Source organism: Astyanax mexicanus, chromosome 7 (assembly GCF_023375975.1).
Source record: "Astyanax mexicanus isolate ESR-SI-001 chromosome 7, AstMex3_surface, whole genome shotgun sequence".
NCBI lineage: Eukaryota > Metazoa > Chordata > Actinopteri > Characiformes > Acestrorhamphidae > Astyanax > Astyanax mexicanus.
This window is the reverse complement of record NC_064414.1, coordinates 26,823,870-26,848,212: the sequence shown is the minus strand read 5'-3', so window position 1 is coordinate 26,848,212 and position 24,343 is coordinate 26,823,870. Positions and strand designations below refer to the sequence as shown.

The 24,343-nt window shown below is 41.0% G+C and overlaps 1 pseudogene; it reads left to right on the top strand.

Annotated features, from left to right (window-relative positions):
- Positions 1 to 708: 708 nt before the first annotated feature.
- Positions 709 to 5,355, top strand: LOC125802990 (uncharacterized; annotated as a pseudogene).
- The last annotated feature ends 18,988 nt before the right edge of the window (positions 5,356 to 24,343 follow it).

Here is a 24,343-nt window from a genome sequence, read left to right as displayed (position 1 = left end):
ACCTAAGTCTCATCTAAAAGTACCGGTTAGACGGAATACGCATTAGGAGGACAAGGCATAGGCCTGTTGTCACCTCCCTTACAAAGTGGTGACCCCGACGTGATATCACAAGAATTGCAAGGACTGCAAGTGATCAACGTTATTCCGGCACAACCCGCGATGAGGTTTGAACTGGTTCTTTTCTTCAAGCTGTTCTGGTGAGTACAACCTTTTTCTTTTCTCAGCTTCAGGGAGAGTTTAATTGCACCCCATATAGACACATACAGTAGAACGGATCGGTATATCCATTGGTAGATCGGAGACCGTAGAAATCCGATGGGGGGAAAACTTTCAGTCAAGAAACACTTAAGACAGGGATATGAGAGTGTAGATGAGGAATTAATGGAAACATGTGGCGATCAACTACACCAGACCCTAGTTCGTTTGCGCGACCATGGTGTAAATTTAAGGTTGGATAACAGCGAAATCCTTGACTGGTATTGCACAGAAGGCGTCAAACTAAAACATAAAAGTAAATTTCGTGATCTCCCTGCCGCAATTGTATGGTTGCTTAGACGCAATGATTTAAAAACAATAGCCGAAGGTGAGCGTGTTTTAAACAACATCCAAAGCTTAGAGACAATGCGCTCAACAGAAATCGAAAAGCTGAGGGCACAAATTGACGCATTTGATTATGAAAAACATAGCTGGGCAAGACAAAGTGAGGTAATGGAATCTGAAATCAAACAACTGAGACAAAAACTGAACTTAGACAAGCGCTACACTTCCACACTGGAAGATTACTGCAACAATGCAGGCTTCCCCGTAGCAGCCATTAGAGAAGCTGCAGTTAGCTCAACTGGCATGAGTAGGACCACAGATGATAGTGAGGATGAGGATATTGCAGTTGTTACAAAGCTCTCTAAAACCGGTCAGATCTCTAACAACAAAATGTGTGAAGCAAGTCTGCGATATCCATTAGATGAAGAGGACGATGAAGATAGACCCCAATGCAATTCTCAATTGAGAAAGCGTAATAAAACTCACGTGTACCAAAGCCCAATTATCACCCGTTCAAAAACAGGCACATCTAGAAATTCTACCGTTAAAGTGTCCGTTGTCAAAACTGTGAGGGATACAAATAATGACGTTACCACCATCACTCGAGCCCTTTCGTGTGATGAATGTTCCAAACACAAAGAAGTAGTTGGCATGATGCCTCGTCGAGGCCCATTTCAGAGTTACTGGGACAGGATAATGCTACAGGCGTCCGTTTACAACCTAGAACCCCGCGACGTATGGCAAATAATCTTGCTCACCATTCCCCAAGAGCTACAACCAAAAATGTCACATGATCTTAGAACAGGAAACATTCTAATTCGTCTCCCAGGAGAAACTACCAGTGACATCTATAACAGAATAAAAGAAAACTTGCTTGAATTGCGAGGGCCAACAAAAGCCGAATGGCACAGAATTATTGACAACAAACAGACCAACATGGAAACATTTGAGACGTTTGCAGAGCGCATGTGGGTAACATTTAGAGAATATAGTGGAGTCCCTGAGTGTGACCGTGACCATGAAATTTTACTGCAGATGCTGCGAAGCAATGCTGGGCCACAAATTCAGAATGCATTAGCTCTAGGTGGAGACCCACCACACAACACATACAATGCACTGATTGAATGGGCCACAAAAATAGAACAAAGATCAAAAGTTTACAAAACACAACCCATAGCTGCAGCCCATTGGAAAGCTGAAGGGAATAGTGATGCTATCGTGTGTAGCTACTGTAAGAGACATGGGCATGACAGAAAACACTGTTTTAAACTGCGCGATGAAACTCAGCCAATCAGTCAATCGGGAATATCTAAGTTTAGGGGAGCATTTTGCCCAAACTCAAAATACTGTCCAAAGTCAAGCAAGGCAAAAAACACAAGGAGGGGCAGTCCTTACACAGAGGTGCAGGACAGTCCTTACAAAGAGGTGCTAACTGCTATAGATCGGATGGGTAAACCATAGGGGTGCGTGGCCTCCATTGAAGCTGGGAGTGTCAGTCCTAGTGACAATCGCGTTAAGATAAAATCTAATCTTGGAGGCCGATTAGTGAACATTTTGATTGATACCGGTGCAGTTTGCTCCTGCACAAACATACCACTTCCATTAGCTAATGAAACCATCCAAATCAAAGGGATAGGCAAGGAGCTAATGACAGCCACCCGTACAAAACCAACTCGACTCGACTTAGGCTCAATAGTGTTGACTGAACAATTTTGGTATTTACCAGAAAACAGGGAGGGCACAGTGTTGGGCATGGACATAATGCAAAAGCATGGCTTTATTATTCATTGCTTGGAAAAAGAGATTGAGATTTGCACAGATAAGACTTCAAAGAACAAGTCCTGTGCTAGCATTATGTCCATTTCCACAACTGACCCAGTGCAACAGCTGATCCAAAAACAAAGTGACACAAGGACCAATCATGAGCATGATTGTGACCTAACTGACTTTGAGGTCAGCATTGAAGGAAATTCACCTCCCCCACAGAAACAGTACAAAATCAAACCAGAAGCAGAAGCTTCTGAACACGGCACTGTCAAAGAGCTAGAAACTAGGAGTATAGTCAGAAAATGCGGCCCAGTCACAAATTCACCACGTTTACCAGTGCCAAAAGGGCTATCTCAAGCAACGCCAAATGTAGCCAACCCAGCCACAATTTTAATTCAATTACCTGATGCCTTGTCTTCAGGTTTGGATATCAAAAATGGTTTCTTGTCCCTTTACCCAAAAGACCCAGGGAAACTTGCGTTTCCCATAAACCAAACTCAATTTACATGGCAAAGAAAGTGTCAAGAACAACACATTAGTCCAGAAGCATTCCACAAGGATGCTTCAGAAATTCTCAGTCCGTGTGATAGCACAGAAGAGGTAACTAGCTATGTAGGTGAAATCCTACCTGAGACAAAAGGTCCATTGTATGACCATTTAAACCTTGTGGATAATGTCATTCAGACTTGGGGAGCTGTGAGTTTTCAACTAAATGAGGAGAAAGCACAGATTGGACAAAATGAGGCTCAATACTTAGGAGACACATTACCCCAAAACCACTGTGCACTGACAGAGGATAGACACAAATGCATTGCTAAACTGCCAAGACCAGACACACTTAACTCGCTCCAAAAGGTGTTAGGAACTGCTAATTTTCTTCGCGAGTTCATCCCAAATTTTTCAGGTGTCGTAACACCTTTATATGCATTGTCAAAAGGCAAATTGAAACCCTCTGAAGTCCAAGACTGGACTGTTGAACATGAAAATGCCTTCACTGAACTACAAGAGCCTTTATGTGTTGTGCCAGCTTTAGGCCTGCCCAGTCCATCCAAAACATTCCACATTCAAATTGACACACACAAGAATACCCATGGCAGTATATTAGCTCAAGAACATGGGGGAAAGCTTAGACCAGTAGTGTACTACAGTCAAAGAAAGTCTGTGATAGAAACTGAATTTGATCTATGCACACAGCAAGTCCTGGCAGTTCATTGGATGTTGACCACAACGGAGCCTGTTGTTGGTTTCCAGTCTGTTGCAGTGCACAGGGTGCATATGCCAGTTCAAATGTTGCTACAAAGAAAAATCAAAGGGGTTTCAGCACAGAAGCTTGTGCAGTGGCTTACTGACATTAACATTTGTGACATTACAACAGTTAATGACAGAATCTTACCACACCAGCCAAAAGAAGTACACGGCCAGCCCCATTTTTGTGAACCAAAGTCAGAGACTGAAAGTTCTGTGCTTGGCAATGTGCCAGGCCAAACCAGACTGTACATTGATCTCAAATCTCTCTGTTGTCTTTGTTGTATGTACCCAGGTTTTCACACTGCCATTCCATGGATCCAGATGCCAGGAGAGTGTCCGGACCAGAAAACAGTTACCTGGGCCGGCGAGCCTTTCTCACTTGTAATGTCAAGTGTGGGAGATGGGTATGGAAATATTACAAGGAGCCATTCACACCTCACATCACACTTCCAATAATGCAGTCAGTGATATGGCTCCCCGGAGTAGCTCCGGAACCAATTTGTAACAACAGAAATTGTTATAGAGAGGGATCCACCCATCTCCCCACTCAGAATATAACCACCAAATTTCCAAAATCTTACAACATGTCCAAAAAACACACCACATTCCAAAATTGGCATTTTGAATTTGGTGTATCAGTTTGCATAATGGACTGGATCCTAAAAAGTCTTACTACACAGGATCTAGAAATAGCCACATATAGATGCACACATACAATCTCACACATATAGTGTACACAGACATGCTCTTTAACCCTTACTTCTTTCACAGAAGACCAACCCAGCCAAGAAATCCGGAACCTTCGTCTGCAAAAGAACCCTAAGCATGTCCTAAATAATTAGATTGAAACTTTGGACCTACACAGGCGGTTTATATATATGAAGGATATTAATTATGCTGAATTGTTATCCTCTTTTACAATGTATATTAGCACTAAGTGCACTGTTTGTATTGGATTCTTTGTAACTTTCTCATTTATCCACCCAGAACAGATTTTTTTGAAATTCCACTACAATTAACTCCATAGAGGTTGTGGTGAAGAATCAAGTAATAAAATGGGACCACATTGTGGGGCATATGACTTTAGAAAACACTGAGACCTTGTTCACTTCTTGCATTTGCTGTCATGAGACTACTAGTTACATTCTTTGTACTTGTAACATTCTTAAAACTTTTTCACAGAACAACTCAAGGCTGATCAGCATCCAATCTCTGCATGGAAATGAACTTTTTCACCTACAGTGGTCTGACCTGTCAGGCAAATCACAGCTTCTGCCTAGAGATCACTTGGATGTTTCTCCCTGGTGGAACGACACCTTTTATGAGGAAAACACTTGTGCCCTGACAGAAACAATGGACTTAGTTGAACAGACCATTCTAAATGTGGATTATCACATCACCCAAGCATAGGTACAGACGAACCTGGCCAAGAAGACTGCTGAGATCCTGCCCAGTTCATCTACACACTCGGCTCAGTACACTTACACTGGGTGGGATTGGGTGTTCAGAGGATGTGTATTTGCAAGTATGGTCACATTCACTGTCACCCTGATCCAGTGTTGCTATGTCCGATGTGCTCTTCGTTCACTCTGCAAAGCCACACACTTCGTGCCCAGCCCCTGCAGCTGTCAACTTCACAAAGACTGCAGGAGTAGACCTGGGATGGGGTATGGACTGAATTGGAATTGACCCCCGTGATCTTTGATTGGCTCTCAGGGGCCAAAAGGGGGGAATCTGTAAGGCTATTCCATGGGGTACCCTAATTGTCTTTGCACACCTCCGCTCCTCACCTTGCACACCTCCGCTCCTCACCTCGGGCATTGTGTTGTTAATCAAATGAAAATCATGAAGCCTGGCCAAAAGGGCAGTTGACACCTCTTGCTTGAAGATGGGGCCAAAGGGCAACTGACCATCTTGCTTGAGGATGTCTACTGAGCTGAAGAATCTTTTTAAATGCTGGATCTGAAATGTATCTTGTTAATATGAAATGTGAATGTCTTTGTGTTTGGTATCATTTTAATGGTCTCAGTGTGAGAAGTACAATGGTCTCAATGAAGAAATGTTAAAGATAACCTTAATAAAACATCTCTGAACTTTGGGAGAAATGTCTCCATTCTGGAGAGACACTCCCCTTCCTGCTCCTGATGGGTTTAGGATTGCCCCGTGATGATCAAAGGCCATGATGAACAAATGGTGGTGATAGTCGGTAAATAGTGCCAAATTCCAATCTCAATGTAAATTTGAGGTGTAATGTTCTGGTTGGATATTTAAGGAAAGCACAAAGACCTACTCGCTGAGTTTGTCTGGTAGTATGAGACCTCCCATGCTCTGCATGTAACCATCACTTCAAATATACCATACAACATTGTATTTCAAATGTACTGTGCACTATTCTTAACTGTTATCTTTAGATCTGTCTTTAGATTACTTTAGGAATATTGTTACATTGTTACATATGTCAATTAAGGTCACAATAAACCACTAACTGTTAATCTGTAGCAATTACTTTGTTGAGTCTTTTTCCTAGTAAGCCTAGGAGCCAAAGAGGTCTGTAGTCTGAGATTCTTTAAGTTTCTAGACTTTCATAGTTATATAGTGAGTTTCACTGGGTGCTATACTAAGCTCTTAACCGCTGAGGGGAATATGAAGTTTGAGTGTTATGTCCTGTAACTATTAATTAAGATTAAGTTCTGGACCGCTGAACATCTCAACCTAGGTGCCGGGCTGTTTTCACATGTTATGTAGTTTTGTTGGCTATGCCACACTCTAACCTCTGAGGGAAATAGATAAGATTGAGTGTTATGTTCTGTAACCGCTAGTGTAGACTAAGTTCTGGACCGCTGAATATCTCAACCCAGGTATCAGGCTGTTCTCACATGTTATGTAGTATTGGTGTCTAGCTTTTATGCCCATATCTCCTATCACTGAACTATTTAACAAGACCTAGTTTTATTAGATAGACTCTAATCTTAGTAGATGTGCTACTATTAATAGTTAACAGTTAATCTTTACCTAGTTGATAATTATAAATGGAGTCAGATTAGTTTAAATTAGTGTCTCACCTAAGTCTCATCTAAAAGTACCGGTTAGACGGAATACGCATTAGGAGGACAAGGCATAGGCCTGTTGTCACCTCCCTTACAGTCAGTATCAGGGAGCACATCGCACAGCATGCTCCAATGGCGTCGCTCATGTCAAATTACTGCTCTTTGACTGTGTCACACTACACAGACCTTTGTTGCTCACAACACTGAAATTTAGAACCAATGAAGGCAATTTGTCGGGTTAAATTCGGGCTAAAATCATGTAGTCTGAACTGTGTAGTAGAACTGCTGCTTCTCTGCGTTGAAAGGAGCCAGTTGAGGTGGTTCAGCCACCTGATGAGGATGCCTCCCTAAGGAGCTGGGCACATCCAGCTGGGAGGAGACCACAGGGCAGATCTAGGAGCAGGTGCAGAGATTATATCTCCACTTTGGCATGGGAACGCCTAGGGATTCCCAGATCAGAGTTGGAAGATGTAGCCCGGGATGGGGAAGTTTGAGGCTCCATGCTAGAACTGCTACCCCTGCGACCCGACTTCGAATAAGTAGTAGACAATGGGTGGATGGATGGATGGATTGATGGAACCGTCAATGTGTCTAAGGCTGTGCTGAAAATGTCCTTAATCTCAGTGCCCACATGTGCACAGATACACAGTTGTTTAGGGTCTGTACTTGTCAGTATATGCTGACAGGCTGATATACCGGCTAATAAATGCTGGTGCAAGCACCCTGTGTAAATAAGAAGGACATGTCTGATGCAGCACACCCAGCCAGAGGCCAACTAGCTACATATGAAATGAAAGGATCCGATGTGGAGCATCCTCAGCATGATGCCAACTTGTGCTGCAGCCAACTCATACCACAGCCATGAGCAAGCCCTGAAGCTTCAACAACACCACATACAGAACTGTAATGCCAAGCTTAAGGTGGGAAATAGAGCGCAACAGGGGCAGTGAGGTCACCACAAACTGGATGTCCAGGGATATGCCTATGAACTGTGTAGTCTGTGAAGGAGACAGCCAGCTTTTGTCCCAATTTTCTTCAAGGCTCAAAGCCTGGAAACGGTCCAACAATCTGTTCTCTGTAGGGGTGCACATGACAGCCAGTTATTTAGATAGTAGAATCTTAGTCTCCTGAGGAATTATCCACAGTCAGGATTTGAACTGGAATGCCTTGCCATCAAATGCAGACCAGAGAAGACATTATGCTTTGAAATGGGTCAGGATGTCAAAGTTTGAATTCATGGAACACATAGCAGTGTGCAACTTTCTAAAATGCCAGGATTTTAAAACTTGTTCAATTGCCCAAAATGGGATGTGAACCTTTTTGGGAACATCAACATAATTTCAAAATAATTTCAATGGATTAGAATAGAATCTGGATGAAACACTATAGCACTTCTTGCGAGAGACACAATGTTTAAACTAGGTTTTAAACTGTGAAGAAATTAAGAGAAGCCTTTCTCAATGTCTCAAGAACTTTTCAAGTTCTTAATAAATGTGGCAGAGGTGTCTCAGGGGTGTGTGTGCACTTACTAGGGTGCAAGAATAAAGATAATAGTATTGGGCCTGTTGCAAAAAAAAATAGTAGTCCCGACGTCACATAACGACACTGGGGAAATTAACATGCATCCATAGAGTAAAACTATCTCTGTTTTTTATCTAAGCATAAATATACTTGTTTGAGAAAGAAAAAATGTTTATATAATGTTGCATTACACTACTTTTACACTAATAACTACACTATTATATATTGCTCTTGATTGCTTCATTCTTAGGCCCAATCTCATTTCACCCCTTGGCTCTACTACTTAACTCCAGCCCTCTGTTTTGCGTGTGCACGTCTAGGGGTAAGGTTGTCCCAATTTTTGTTATCCTCAAGGGGGAAAGGGAAGTGTTAGGGCTTCATGACCCTTCAAACAAAGATTTTTCCAAGGCACGCTCAAAACAGAGGGCTAAGATGAATCACTGGCAAGATGGCAGCAGAAGCAACCAAAGAAAAGCATAAATGGAAAAGGATTTTTCCTGTTAAAAGGAATTAAGGATAATTACAATTAATTACTGCACCACCTGCCCCCTTTCTGAAGACATACAATGCCCTTAAGTTAACTGGTTAACCAGCAGTTACGTTGTTGAACTTTAGAGCTCCACTGCTGTATATCTGTATCAAGTGCTTTAAGGGTTGTCCCAATTCTAATGGGAAAGATTTCACCCTTTCTCCTTGTAACTCTGCTCTAAGGGGAAGTTTTACACTAGGGGTACAAAAGAGAAATGTGATTAGGCCTAAGTAAGTATCACATACATGTGCCTGTACTTAGTTGGAAAAAAAAAATGATATTGATGTATGTCTAGTGTATGTGTGTGCTTGTGGTCACTGCACGGATGGGTTTAAGACAAAGACCAAAATCCACCTGCGTCCAACAAATGAATGTCATCGCTTTGGTGTTGTAATAAACCGCCAGTCTGTGGTGATGCTTCTTCTTTCATCTCTGGCCTCAGTTTGTCAGTGTCGGGCTCTCTTGGTCATAGTGCTGTTGGTTTGGGCAGAGTAGAGTTGTGCTGGTCCCAGCAGATGTTTAGATCCCTCAGGCAAATAGTGGTGAATGCCCAAAAGCATGATGGATGCCCAGCACTCAATAACCAGCATGTTTTTGACAGACCAAACGTATGTCCAAACACTAGAGGTAGAAGTGTGGCTCTGCACAGGTCACGCAGTCGTGCACTAGTGGGCAGAAGGGATAGGGTGGTTTAGAAAAGTCTTCTGTGTGCTGTCTGAAATAGGACATATAGGAAATATCTCTGGCAGGAAAGAAGCATGCCTTTACTTCCAGCACTCACTGTGGAAGACAACATGTGAACAGCTGGACTCAGGGGCAATGCGGAGAATGTATAGCTGTCGTCTGAAATACGCTAGGGAGAAGATTGTAGCTCCAAAGCTAAAGAGGCTTACTTTGCTGACTCCTGTGTAACGTCCCCCTCATAAAGGAGTATTGGATGTGGATGTTGAGAGAATAGCGCTAGTTAGCTACATTGCTTGGGGAGAAAGTGCTAGGATGTAATGAAAATAGCGGTAAAATCCAGCCAATGGCAGCCCGTTAGCTGGTTTTGCTAGGGAATCATTTACAAATTATTTCAGTCAAGTATACTTACTGACAAAAATCATGCACCAAGAACGAGTGTCACATCTTTAGCCTTTTATCTCTTGTGTGTCTTGTTTTGTTTTCCTCCCTGTGCACTCTTCAAGCACATGACCTGTGACTCGTCTCCTCTCAAGAAATCTTTTAAACAGAACCTGTCTGACAACATGAAACAGCTAAAAGATCTTAAAAAGCAACACATTATGCCCTGATCTGAAGAAATTCAAGAACAAAGAACAAAGTGAACTGATCATCTATTAGTCTGGAAAGGGTTATAAAATCATTTTTAAAGCTGTGAGACTCCAGAGAACCACAGTAAGAGCTGTTATTCACAAATGGAGAAAACATGGAACACTGGTGGCCAGCCTACCAAAATTACTCCAAAAATGCAAGGACAACTCATCCAGGAGGTCACAAAAGAACCCAGAACAACATTTAAAGAACTACAGGTCTCACTTGCCTCAAAAATGGTTTCCATGGGAAAGCTCCAAGGCAAAAACACTGCTGACCAAAAAGAACACAAAGACCCATCACACATTTGCCAAAAACATATTGATGATCCCCAAGACTAGAGTAAATATTCTTTGGACTGATGAGACAAAAGTGGAACTTTTTGGAAGGTGTGTGTTCTGTTACATCTGGTGTAAAACTAACGCATAATTTCATAAAAAGATCCTCATACTAAATGTAAAACATGGTGGTGGTAGTGTGATAGTCTGGGGCTGCTTTGCTGCTTCAGGACCTGGACAACTTGTAGTAATAGATGGAACCAGAAATTATGATGTGAAGCACTGCACCTGGTCTGCAGGTATGAAGCGTAGTTGGTAAACAGGAATTTATACTGTCACCATTTTCTTGTTCACTCCTGGGTTCCTCTCTGTCTTGTGTTTTTCCTGAATTTGTCTATTTAACTAGTAATTAGAAGTTAATTAGGCAGTGTTGGGCCCCCAGGACCAGCCTGTATTTCACACTTTATCTAAGCACCCCCTCTGATTAGTGAATTCTGCTATTTTAAGGTGCACTCGTTACTGACAGTCATTTAACTGTATGAACACAGCTTGCATAATCACCAGAGGAAAGTGAAAGTGTTGGCATTGGTAAAACAGGACACTCTGGAGAAGATGTAAATGAGCACAGGTTCATCTGACCCGGTGTCAAGAGTCAGCTAGAGGTGGTAAAAACACTGCCAGCACTGGGCTGTGGAGCAGTGAAACTGTGTTTTCCTGAGTGATGAAATTCCACAAAATACCTATAGCAAGTTTCTTTAGTTCCAGTCCTAGTGTTCCGTCTATGTTCGTTTCATGCAAAGTATCGAAAATAAGCATTTATTTTTTTAGTTTTCAAATATTTTTTATTGGTTTTAACAGTAATAGCATGGGGTAAAACATACACATTATGTGATAAACCGGAAGAAGCACCAATTTTACCCCTCACTCTTCCCCTCAACCAACCACCCCCCACCCAACCCCACCCTCAGGGCAAAAAAAAAAATAAATAAATAAATAAATAAATAAATAAATAAATAAAATAAGATAAAAAATAAAAGGGGGAGGGAAAGCCCCTTGTAAAAGTATTTTCAAATTTTCAAATTTGGGAAACATCACTATCATGTTCAGTCAATGTCACATTAATTCCGATGTATTCAATGACAGGGTCCCATATCTTGTTAAAGAGCTTTGAGGTTCCCTTAAGGGAATGTCGTATTTTATCAAGTTTAAGACATGCAAGGAGTTCCTTAACCCACATATTATAGGATGGAGGGGAGCTACATTTCCATTTGAGCAAAATGGCCCGTCTCGCCAGCAAAGTAGTAAAAGCTAAAACATCATGCATTTTCTTTTGCATAAGTGACTGAGGAGCTATTCCAAACAGAGATGTCAAAGGACCTGGATCAAAATTACAGTCCCAGGCTGCTTCAAGAGTATTATAAATTTGGTTCCAAAAGTTTGCAAGGCATGGGCATGACCAAAACATATGAAGGTGGTCTGCAGGAGATTGTCCGCATTTCTCACATACATCACTCCTGTCTGGGAAAATCTTAGCCAGTCTGGCATTGGTGTAGTGGGCTTTATGAAGGACTTTGCACTGCATTAGGCCATGTCGAGCACAGATAGATGAGGAGTGAACTTGACCCAGAGCAGCTGTCCATTCGTCCTCTGAAATAGTGATTCCGAGGTCTCTCTCCCAGGATTGTTTAGAGTTTAAATTCGGATCGTCACAAAGAGAGTTGATTAAATCATAAATGTCTGATATGAGATGTTTGTCTGTGGGATTTCTCGAGAGGATTTTATCAATAAAAGATTCGGGGGGTCGATTTGGAAAATGGGGAAACAGAGTTTGGACAAAGTGCCTGATTTGAAAGAATCGGAAAAGGTGGTTACTAGGTAAATTGTATTTAGCTGCTAAATCAGAGAAGGAAGAAAAGACATCTTGCGTGTAGAGATCCTTGATTGTGGATAAACCATTATCCACCCATTTGCGAAATGTAGGGTCAGAACATGCGGGTATAAATAAATAATTGTTCAAAATAGGCATGTGAATCGAGGCTCTCTGAAGGCCGAATTGTCTTCTAAACTGTGACCAAATCCTGACACTGGCAGTGACGGCTGGGCTTTGAGATATTTTGTATGGAAAGATTGGAAGCTGGGAACAGAGTACAGCATGTAATGAGAATTGTGCGGAAGCTGTTTCAGTATGAACCCAAGGTGGGCGGGATTCAAGAGGTCCAGGATTAATCCAGTATAAGATTTTAAATAGATTGCTGGCCCAGTAGTAATGACGAAAATTGGGAAGTGCCAGACCCCCTTCTGACTTAGGTAGCTGCAAAATAGACCTTTTTATACGTGGGGGTTTGTTGTTCCAAATAAAGGAATTTAGTTGGCTGTCAAAATTGGTAAAAAAAGACTTTTTTATGAAAACCGGAATATGTTGGAATAAATATAAAAACCTAGGTAGGGTAACCATTTTGATTAAGTTGATCCGGCCTACTGCTGACAAGGGTAGGGTAGCCCATCTTGCCATGTCCGCTTTACATTTTTCTAGTAGAGGTGAGAAATTGTGCGCAAAAAGGCTACCTATGGAACTGGTGAAAAAAACTCCTAGGTATCTAAATCTCTCAGATACCTTGAAAGGAAACAAAGAATGTGGCAGAGATTTAGCTAAAGGGTTGACAAGTATGACTTCACTTTTTTGTAGATTCAGTTTGTATCCTGAAATCCGACCAAATTGTGCCAAGGTCTCCAGAACAGGGGGCAAGGAAGTAGAGGGATCTGAGATGTACAAAAGAAGGTCGTCTGCGTACAGAGAAAGTTTATGTTCTAGGCCGTAACGTATAATACCTTTGAATTGTGAGAGGCTGCGGAGCCAGATCGCCAATGGTTCTATAGCTAAGTTAAAAAGTAGGGGAGAAAGGGGGCATCCCTGGCGGGTACCTCTATTAAGGAGGAATGGTGACGAGTTGATCCCGTTGGTTTGAACTGATGCTGTAGGCTCAGTGTATAAAAGTTGCACCCATTTGATAAAGTCTGTATCAAATCCAAATCTCTCTAGAGTGGCAAAAAGGTGATCCCATTCCACCCTGTCGAATGCTTTTTCAGCATCAAGAGAAACAACAATTTCAGGTGTATTAGAGGGAGGTGAGTAGAGAATATTAAACAACCTTCTGGTATTAAAGAAGGAATGTCTACCAGAGATAAAGCCAGTTTGGTCTGTGGTTATTAAAATTGGCATAACTTTTTGGAGTCGTTGAGCTAGTATTTTAGAAAGAATTTTGAAGTCCACATTTAGCAGGGAGATTGGTCTGTAGCTACTGCATAAAGTGGGATCTTTATCTTTCTTTAAAAGCAGAGAGATAGAGGCACTGGTCAGAGACTGGGGCAGTTTACCTGACTTAAAAGCGTCATTGTAAACCCTAGTCAGGAACGGAACCAGCTGGGTTGCAAATGTTTTGTAAAATTCGGCTGTAAAGCCGTCTGGTCCCGGGGATTTACCATTTTTTAGTGAATCAATAGCATTTTGGACCTCAGAAGGAGAAATAGGTTGACCTAAGTCCTTGGCAATATCTGTGCTGATCTTGGGGTAGGTCAATGATTCAGGCATATGCAGATAGGATGGAGTGTCAGAGGAGTGTTCTGAAGTATAGAGCTCTGAATAATAATCTAAAAATGTTTTATTAATTTTAAAGGGGTCTAGGGTAAGGTCGCCAGAGGGCAATTTGATCCTGGGTATAAATCTAGAGGCACAGGTGGCACGGGCTTGTTGGGCCAATAGTCTACCAGCTTTGTCACCTTGCTCAAAAAAACGTTGTTTAGTCTGTCTCAACTGCCTTACTATGCGATCAGTCATTAGGAGTTCGTATTCTAGATGTAGTTGGCATCGTTTCGTATACAGGGCGGAGGAGGGAGAGGATGCATAGGCTAAATCAAGCTGTTTAAGTTCTTCCAGTAATCTGTCCACCTTAGCCCTGTCCATTTTTCTAGTAAAGGAGACTTGTGAGATGATTTGCCCACGCATAAAGGCTTTAAAAGCTTCCCACAATGAGCCACTGCCAGTGTCAGGGGTGTCATTAACTGAAAAATAGAAACTAATCAGGGTTGAAATCATTTTTTTAAAATCACTGTCTGCCAGCATATGAGAGGTAAATCTCCACTGTTTTGGAGAACTTTTATTAAGAGGGAAGCTAATAAGAGTTGTTACCGGAGCATGGTCTGACAGAGAAATAGCCTGGTAATCGCAGGAACCAACTAAATGCATAATTCTATTATCTAATAGGAAAAAATCTATTCTTGAGAAAGAATGGTGAGCGTGTGAGAAAAAAGAAAAGGCCCTGCTCTTTGGGTATTTGGATCTCCAAGGGTCTGTGAGGCCGAACTGGGCAGCAAGCCCCCGTAATACACTGGCTGATTTGGAAAGGGAGATTGGTTTAGATGACGATCTATCTAAAAATACATCCTGAACCAGATTAAAATCACCTCCTATGATTAGGTGGTGAGTGTCAGCATTTGGGAGATTAGTAAAAAGTTTGGTAAAGAAACCATCATCATCCCAGTTCGGTGCGTAAAGGCACACTAAAGTAACTGGCATATTTTGAAGCATGCCTGAGACGCAGATATAGCGACCAGCAGGGTCTGAGACAGAGCTAGAAGGCTCAAACATTATGCTCTTACGGATAATAATAGCTGCCCCTCTTGCTTTAGCTGAGAATTTTGAATGAAATAAGTGACCCATCCACGCCCGTTTAATACGTGAGATATCTGTGGTTCTTAGGTGTGTTTCTTGTAGAAACATAATATCAGCATGTAAATGTTGTAGGTGGGTTAATATTTTGCCAGTTTTTGTGACGTTATTTAGCCCCTTAACATTCCAAGAGACCAGCTGTAGACCATGTCCCATGATTATATATACTGTATATATTTACAATGACGAACTAGTGATGTTTCCCGGAGCCAAAGAGGGGTAATCAAAAAAACAAAAACAAAAAACACACGCCCTGCCCTTTTTACTGTACCCTGAGTACCATTATATCTGAGCTCCCTCGCTCTGATTTTCGATATTCCTATCATCTATAGTCCCAGCTCCCACAATAACAAAATTGAACAACTAGGGACCCTCTGCCTTACCATTAACTCACAGGCTAATAATAAGATGAAGCCTAAACTTAACAGCAGTGCTATAACCAGACTTGTAAATGGTACCAAATAAACGTAAAAACAGCGGATGAACATAAACAGTGCAATTGTCCCAGGAACGAAAAATAATAATAATAATAAAAAAAAAGCAAATAGCACATACTCAAACACGAGCAGTAAAATGTATATATTGTTAGCAGTCATAGAACATATATGGGCATAAAAGCCGTCCGCCGAGGATTTCTCCCATGTAAATAGTTCCAGCATTGGAGAGAGATTAAGGCGTGTACAGTGCTTATGCGGGCTTTGGAAGATGTAATTTCTCCCGCGCTGGCAACCTGATCCGTAACCGTAAGCGCGTTTGCATGGCTGGCTTGTGTTAGCAAACTCTGGTGCAGGGAATGGGTTTCCCAGCGTTAATGCTCAAGGCGGCGGGCTGGACAGCCCCAAGAGAACAGAAAAAATGCACACCAAGCCGCAAAGCGTACTACAGAAACAAGTCACTGGGATGATTTAGGTTAGTAACTCGCCAATCACTGTCCCTGGCTGGTTAGCCGCACCAAGATAGTATTACAGTGTGACGGCAGCGGACTGTTAAGAAGACGTTGTCTGCACATTGGACAGGTAGATTTTAGCTTCTTCGACTGAGGAAAATCTCTTCTTACCACCCTCCTTGGTTGAGATAACGAGCCTTGCGGGAAAGAGCAGCGCCGGCTTGAAACCTAGGTTGTAGAAGCCAGCCAGGACCTCTCGGTATTTGAGCCGCTGATCCAGCACCTCCGGCGCGTAGTCCTCGTAGATGGCTATGGGGTGTCCGCGGTACACCAGGCTGCCCCTTTTTGCACGCGCTTCCCGGATAATCTTCTCCTTTTGCTGGTAGTAGTGGAGTCTGATGATGACGGGCCTCGGTCTTTCGTCCGGTCTTGGTTTACTGGCGAGCGATCTGTGTGCCCGGTCGACTTCAGGAGGAGACGACAAAACTTGTTGTCCCAGGACTTCGGTCAGGAACTCGGAGAAAAATACCGTAGGATGGGGACCCTCAAGTGACTCAGGTAACCCAATTACTCTAATGTTGTTACGGCGACTGCGAGATTCAAGGTCCGTGACTTTGGCTTGCAGCCTGGTGTTTGAATCCTGTAGCACGGTACACGTAGCCTCGAGTGATTTTAGCCGTTCATCCACCTGGTTAGCATTACCTTCAAGTGAAGCGATTTTCTCTCCGTGCTCCACGGACATAGCTTGTAATTTTTCAAATTTAGCTTCAAGGTTGGAGAATGACAGTCTAAACTCTGCTGAGAGAGATTGCCTGTGTTCATCGAGAACACGAATTAGCGTCGCCATGTTCAAGTCGCTGCGTGCTGCCTCAGGCGGATCCGTATTAGCCGCGTGGTCCTTCCTACTCGTTTTGGTGGCTTTAGAGGTCATTTCCACGCTATTTAGTCGTTTAGAAGAAAAGTCTATTCAAAAATCTACAAAAGTTGTACAAAAAAAATAAGCAGATGATTCCTAAAACGGAGTTTTTGGAAAGTGGAGCGGGAGCTGGACTAAAGCACGTCTACTCTATGCCTTCCGCCATTTCCCCCCCAAGCATTTATTTTTTGTGTGAGGATGCATCAGTTGGTGATACGCCAGAGAAAATGATTGGAAATACATCCAGCATTCATTGTTTTAAGATGTTGTTCAGACCCGCAATTATTTGTTTCAAAGAATGAAATGAGAAATGAGAAAATTATTCGTTTTTTCTGTTCTACCCTCCTGAGATATTTAATCCTAGACTACAAATCTCTTTCAGTTGAAAATCTCTTGTGGCTGAACACAAATTCTCACAGCAGTGTTCCAACACATAAGACCTTCTGGAAGGAGTGGAGGTTTTTCAGGGATGAACTGGGAAGTGTTGTGGTAGAAGGCAACAGCAGGTAGTGTAATATCATGTGAGAGGGCTGTAGTAGTAATAGTTTAATAGCTTGTTTTAAATAGGAAAGTGTGTTGTATGTTTTAGACAGATAACTGCAGCGATGTACTCATCCAAATATTACAAACAAACTCAAATATTTATGATTTACCTTAATTTATACACTTTTCATTACTTCATACTCAGAGTATGTTTTTTTTTTGTTATTTATACTAATTTTATTTATTTCTGCTTAGATACTTTGTAGAAATGCATGAGTAATGTAACCATATAATATAATAAATATTAGTTTGTATAAGCCATCAAAGCTAAATCATCAAACTAAGCTATGTTTCACAAAACAGTACATTCATACAGTCAGCTAACCGATTTTTTACATTTTAGTTTATTTATTTGCAATTAAAAGTGTGCAATTTACTCTTACCAACTAGTTCAGATGTGATACTACAATAAGCATAGTGACAAAAAAGACAACAAGCAAAATAAATAATGTTAACAAAGAAAACTTTATTAAATGCAAAGGGAAAAACATACTCTTTCTAAAAGGAGCTAACACTGCCTCTAGCCAGTCTGACCAGGGTTCATCTTCCCTGTTATTAGAGCCTCTTCTCTGGCCCGGTAATCACATTCATCCCTGGAGACAAAATAATCTGAATTAGTAACAGCGCTTCATAGAGAGCACAATCATAATTCCAATATTTACACATTAAATCACTCAGTTACAGGTTAATCTACAGTTATTTTGGCTAAAAGTTAAACAGCAGTTAGCTTAGCACACCAGTTGTGCGTTTGGTACTCGGAAATCCTAATGTTTTTAGCTTACCCGCTAAATCAGCTAACCCGCTAAGCTAACGGTAGCTTCACCCAGTCAGGTCTTACTTTAAATTAAGTACAGGCAAAAACAACTTAAAACTGTGTAAAATGTGCTTGTTTTATAAACGCAGACAGGAGTACGAGGAAATACAGAAGAAAATTACTTTTTACATTTGCATTTGTACAGAAACTCCCCCACAGTGCCAACTCCTTTCCAGCATGTTTTTAAACCTGAGCACTGGAACTGTGAAATGCATCATGGGATTGCCTTCGCCTTCAAGGATACATCTCACACTGCTTCAGAATTGAGGTAAAATAAGGATGCTGCCCTTTAAGGATCATATGCTGCCTTTTGAACGGATCTTGAGTGTCTGATACTGATTTAGTTTGTTCTCTTTAAATAAGCAAATTTAAAAATAAACATTTATCATTTTATAAACCTGATCCAGCTTTTGTCTGTGTGAATCAGTCTGATAATGCTATCTAGACTTTCAATCTAGCGTTTACTGTGGATGTCGACTCTACTACTACCTGGTATCAGATTTTTGCCAGAGTATTATCTCAAACATCTGAACCAGCATGTGAATATTGGCTCAGTGCTAATGACTGGTATTTGTTTGGTGCCATGTTGGACATCTTATCCAGCATTTTCTGTGGAAATTGGCTTGATATTACTAACTGGTGTCAGATTGTTGCCATGTCAGACATTTGATCCAACATTTTATGGAGAAATTGGCCTGATAGCTCTACCTGGTCTCAGTCTGCTGCCGTTTTTGTAAAAATCAACTGAGGCTCAGTACCGCTTAGCTGGTTTCAGACTGGTGCCTTCTCGGACATCCAGTGCAGCATTTTCTGTGAATATTATGTTGATGCTGATAATTAGTATCAGATTAATTTATCTTTCTAATTTTCTGAGGATGTTGTTGTGATTCTGCTACCTAGGGTTAGATTGGTGCCATATCAGCCTTTAACCATGTTCTGTTGATGCTAGCCTGATAATGATAACTGGCATTAGACTGTTGCAGTCTGTGAATATTTTGCTAAAACAAATAACTGGTTCAAATTAGAGTTTGCACCTGTCCTTCTTTTAAATATTTGGTCACGAAAAAAAATAAATCAAATTAAATGTCCCTATTTTCACTAGGTCAGTTTAACTGACAATTAATACTTTTCTGCCTGCATTAAATCTGTATTTTTCTCGCTGACGCACACCATTGTGCCTCATTGGTGCTGGGGGATCATGTGACCTCACTATCCAATCGGTACAAGCGGTGATTCTAGTCCAAAGCGATTTCCTGTCAAAATAAAAGTCCCTCTAAAATGTAATAATCAGTTTTGAGGCTGTAAATGAAATATTATGAATTAGTTTAATAATATGTAGCGTTTAAAACTAATTAAAAGCTTTTGAAAACGTTTAAATACATTTAAATAATGTAGATAATAAAAGAAAAAGTAAGAAATTGTACTACAACTAGTGTTGCTGGGTAATACAGTTCTGCGCTGGCACTTTATCAATATATTCTGACTCAGGAGACATAACTCTTTAATAAAAGTAACATATACGGATAGTGAATCAAATATTTAGGAGGGAGAGCTCATTAGATTCGACAGTAATAGCAGTAATAGCATTAGCCGCTAATCGCGCTAGCTCTGTTGCCATGCGTAGGTGAATATTATCGGGCTGTAGCCTGGTGCTAACCCTGGCTAGCACTGCTGGAGCTGAATTAGCATTAAACTCTAACCATCTCTTTTACTGCTCAGAGGGGAGTATTATCGGACTGTAGCCTGAACATTTACTGTGTTAAAACAAAATACGTGGGGTTAATCGTAGCTAATAGCGCCCTGGTTCACTTAAACGGAAGTGCTTTACTCACCCAAATAAAACAGGTCTCAGGAGAGAAACCTGTGTAGATTAACATCCAGCGCTGGTTTGACTTTAAAAGAAAATGTTTCTTTTTTAAGAATTACAGTTTTGTTTACTTAGCTTAGCTTTACAGGTCTTGCCACCCAGCAGTGTGTCTGCTTAATTAGAAGAAAAACATGGCAACACCCCAATTCTTTACTAGTGTCGCATAATGTGCCTTATAATCCAGTGCGCCTTATATAGACCAGAAAATAGACGTTTATTGACACTGTGCCTTATAATATGTATAAAATGGTAGATATCAGTCGACGCAAGTAACAAAACATCAAACTGGTGCCATCTCCAACATCCAAACCACAATTTTCTGTGGACACTGGATCCAAACTGCTACCTGGTTTTAGGCTTTTTTTCAGTGAATTTTAGCATTTTTATTGGATATCAGCTCAATATTGGTAACTGGTAGATTTGATCCAGCGTTTTATGTGGATGTTGGCCTGATGTGCATTTTTTTTTTTTACATATCTGATCCAGCCTTTTCTTTGAATTTCAGCCTGACACCAAAACTGGTATCAGATTGGCAACATTTAAAACCGCCATTTCAGCATTTATTAGCATTTATAAGATTTGAGTGAAAGACAGAGAGACAGAATGTTTAATTTCAACATTTAATTATAGACAAAAAGTTCTATATCATTCTTTATGTACACATATAATTACAACTTCAGTTATAATTCTCGAGAGACCGTATTTTTTTTCTTCTTCTTTTTTCACACATCTCAGTTGTGCTTAATTTAAGGTTTGTTTGTGGTGACATTCCCCATGTTACATACAAAAAGAAACTGCGGTGAGCTCCCACTGTAAAAGCCTGGGGACGCTGCACCTGCCAAGCAAGTCATTCAGAAACAGAAAGGGCATTCACATTACTGTCCATCATTATGTACAAAAAAAAAACAGAGCGCATCTGCAGCTACATTATACATATTAACAAACTACAGATCTCAGTATCTACAGTGATCGCTGTACAGAGAAGTGATGCCGGGGACGGGGTGCGGGTGTACGATGAGGGAGGAGGAGTTCTGTTTGAGGCTTTTGAAACGTAAATGAACATTCGTTTTCAATTGGCGTCCACACTAAGAGACCAGCTCCTTGGATAACGGTGCTCCACCCCATGTTGGTGTGTATGTGTGAGTGTGTGTGTTACTGTAGTGCTCTTCATATCTCATGGCGTAGTGCCTCCTACTGAGCAGCTGCAGCTGAAAAGGGCGGATTCGCACTCGGGCTGTCGTCGGTAGCTGCCGTGCTGTTGGTGCTACTTCTCCCGGTTTTAATGTAGCTTCACATTTGATCCATAAACCTGAAAGGCAATTTCCCGCCGTAATCACACATCACTCTGGACCCCGGTGTGATTTAGCCGCGGTGGGTCTCGTTCGGTGGCGAGAGCTCTGACGGAATGCACTGTGATGTTTGTGAATGCTCTGTGTCACCTTAATCATGGCTCATACAGCTCCTATCACAGGGAAACTGACAGGCGGGCAACGGCAGACACATAAACCCAATCTCAATTCTACCCATAAAGCTTGGCACACTATGAACATGATATACTGTAAACCTCACCGTGACTGTGGGAATGAAACCCATATGGAACGAAAGAAAAAAAAATGGAGGATGGAAAGCTATACTTTTGCACGGTGTGTTTGTGGGTCTAAATGGAGTAGCAGGGTAGAATATACTGAGATGGAAAAACGTTACATGAAAAAGAAAAGTGAGGGTTTATACGCAGGCATTGACTTTACAACATTACCAAAACTATACAATGCTTCAAACTGGAATGTGCATGAACTGTATCAAAAATAACAAAAGAGTATTTTAAGCCCCATTCAGATGGGATTAGTTTTTCTAATTTTCTCTTTTATGGGGGATCCTCTTTGATTTTACCGCGTGTATGTTTTCCTCAGACGTCCTCTGAGAAAATTACAGGCTGACTTATCTACTGTTATCTACTGAACCCCGTCGTCACCTCACGTTTCATAAAATAGCTATTTGTCCACTGCCACGCACGGGCATGGGCACGCATTTCCATAGAGATCCATGTAAACACAACAGCGAGTGGAAATGGAGGAGCTACTGAACGCGATGTCATGTGACCGAGAAATAAAAAAAAACTTCAATTGGAGTTTGAACGCAAGAGTTTTATCACTAATCTAATTACTAATCCTGTCCTGATAGGGCTTACGATCCCATTTTAACCCCATAAAAATACAAACAAATATAGCTGCTGTCCATTGAAAAACATGCATGTCATATATTTTTGTCTGTTTTTTTTTTTATGTTTGTCCATCATTTGAACTATGTAACTGCTCTATACAGTATGTATATAATTATGTATGAACAGACCAATAAAAATACTCTAAAATTGCTTACAATTTTACACTAATTTCAATTTAAAGTTAGGCGGGAACATTTGTCACTTCTGCTGCAAACATCCCATTTGAAAGATGCATGTTTTCATTGGACAGCAACGGTATACGTGTTTAAAAAGATAAGTGAGACCGAAAAACCTTTTAAAGATAAAAAAAAAAAAAAAAAAAAACTTTAAAAACTTGATGCAAAGTTTCTCTTAAAGAACTGCCAAGTTCTTTGCACTCTGATTTCATTGGCATTTCCTTAGCATTGCTTGAAAAAAATCTTTATTTTGTACTGTATGCTTACTGTAGTGTTAATCTGTTTTTAGCTTTGGTTCTTTAGGAGTGTAAACTCTTTCACACATGCATATTAATCCAGAGCTTCTCCAAACATTAACTGGAGGAGCTGAATGTGTGAATACATAAATTACATATGTTGTACAGGACATTACCCAGACGTTATTAGACTTCCAGTCCTCTAGTACTAAATCTATAATGTTGGAATGAGCCCATGTGTATGATTCACTGTGTCCCTAGAAGATAATATGACCACAAAGTTCTTTTAGCGCCATGTTGTGCCTGCCGCACACACTACAGAGGCCCCGCCCCTTGCCTAAACCACGCAAAACATGTCCTGCTAGAAATAAAAACAAATAAGAAGTCGCAGAAACCTTATATCTCATACATTTCAGTATTACAGGACAGAAAGGATCTTCTGAACTTTCGATTGAAGTTAGTGTGAAACTATTGCTGCGCTTTCCTCCGAGTGCGCTGTGATGCTACTCAGCAATGCTGCATCAGCAGCAGTGGGAAAAGAAGCAGTGGCTGACTTCACATGTATCAGAGGAGGCATGTGCTAGTCTTGGCCCTTCTGGTGTTGGGGCATCCTAATGAGTGTGTTGGGTAATTGGCCATATAAATTGAGGAGAAAATGGGATACAAATTTAAAGAAAAAAATAAAATAAAATGAGTGTGTATAAAAATAAAGTTTGTGTGACAGTGACTATAAAATACTTACACATACACACATACTAATTTAATTTACAGGCATGAGCTAAATGTGATTTTATATTTCCTCCTGCCTGCATCAGATTCCAAAATGTCATGTTTTCCAATCTGACCTTTTCCTCCTGTTCTAAAACATTCTCTCTTAACCGTAATAATCACAACATCTAATACACACACAAGCAAGCACAATCGCACAGTCAGAAGTGCAGGGGCACACACTATAAATTTAATTGCGAGGGGACGACCACTGAGCGTGTGTGTAGAGAAAAACAACATGCTCTAAAATGGCATCTGACATTTTGAAAAACCCACAAAAGCTGCTCACAACATCTCTGAGGCCTTTGCCTCGGCACTCTCCCGGTTCACTCTGTTTCTGCTCGAGACGGCAACTAAAATGAGTCTGAGAAATGGCCTCAGATCTCAGAGGAGATAAAGTGTGTGTGTGTGTGTGTGTGTGTGTGTGTGTATGTGTGTGTTCACTCAGAGCAAAACAGAGAGCAAGAGAGAGGGGAAAGAAATTCTGCAAGCCTAAAAAATGTTGCTAAAACATTTCTTATGAAATACACCAGCAGTAAACAAGCTTCTGCTCTGTGTGAGAGGCGATATGAAAGGCAGTGCAGGGAAATAGTGTAAAATAATGAATTGGAATTAAATGTATCCCTGACATGACAATGACCTCATTAAACTGGGGTAAGTCCAGTCCTACCATCCATATATAACATTAATAATCACGATTAATTAATGTCTTTAGAAACATCTAAACATTTTCAGTTTTTAGTCCTGGATTTTACACTCATTACACCATTACAGCTAAAAAACACTGCACTGACATGAGTTCAATGTGTTTCAATGTGTTTGTGATTTCTGCAAGAGTTGCCTGATAATCTTTTTGCACAATCAATTTTAGCCAGATGCTGCCAATAACGATCATTACCACTCATTACCGCACACAGTAGACAGTGCGGTAATGAGTGGTAATGATCGT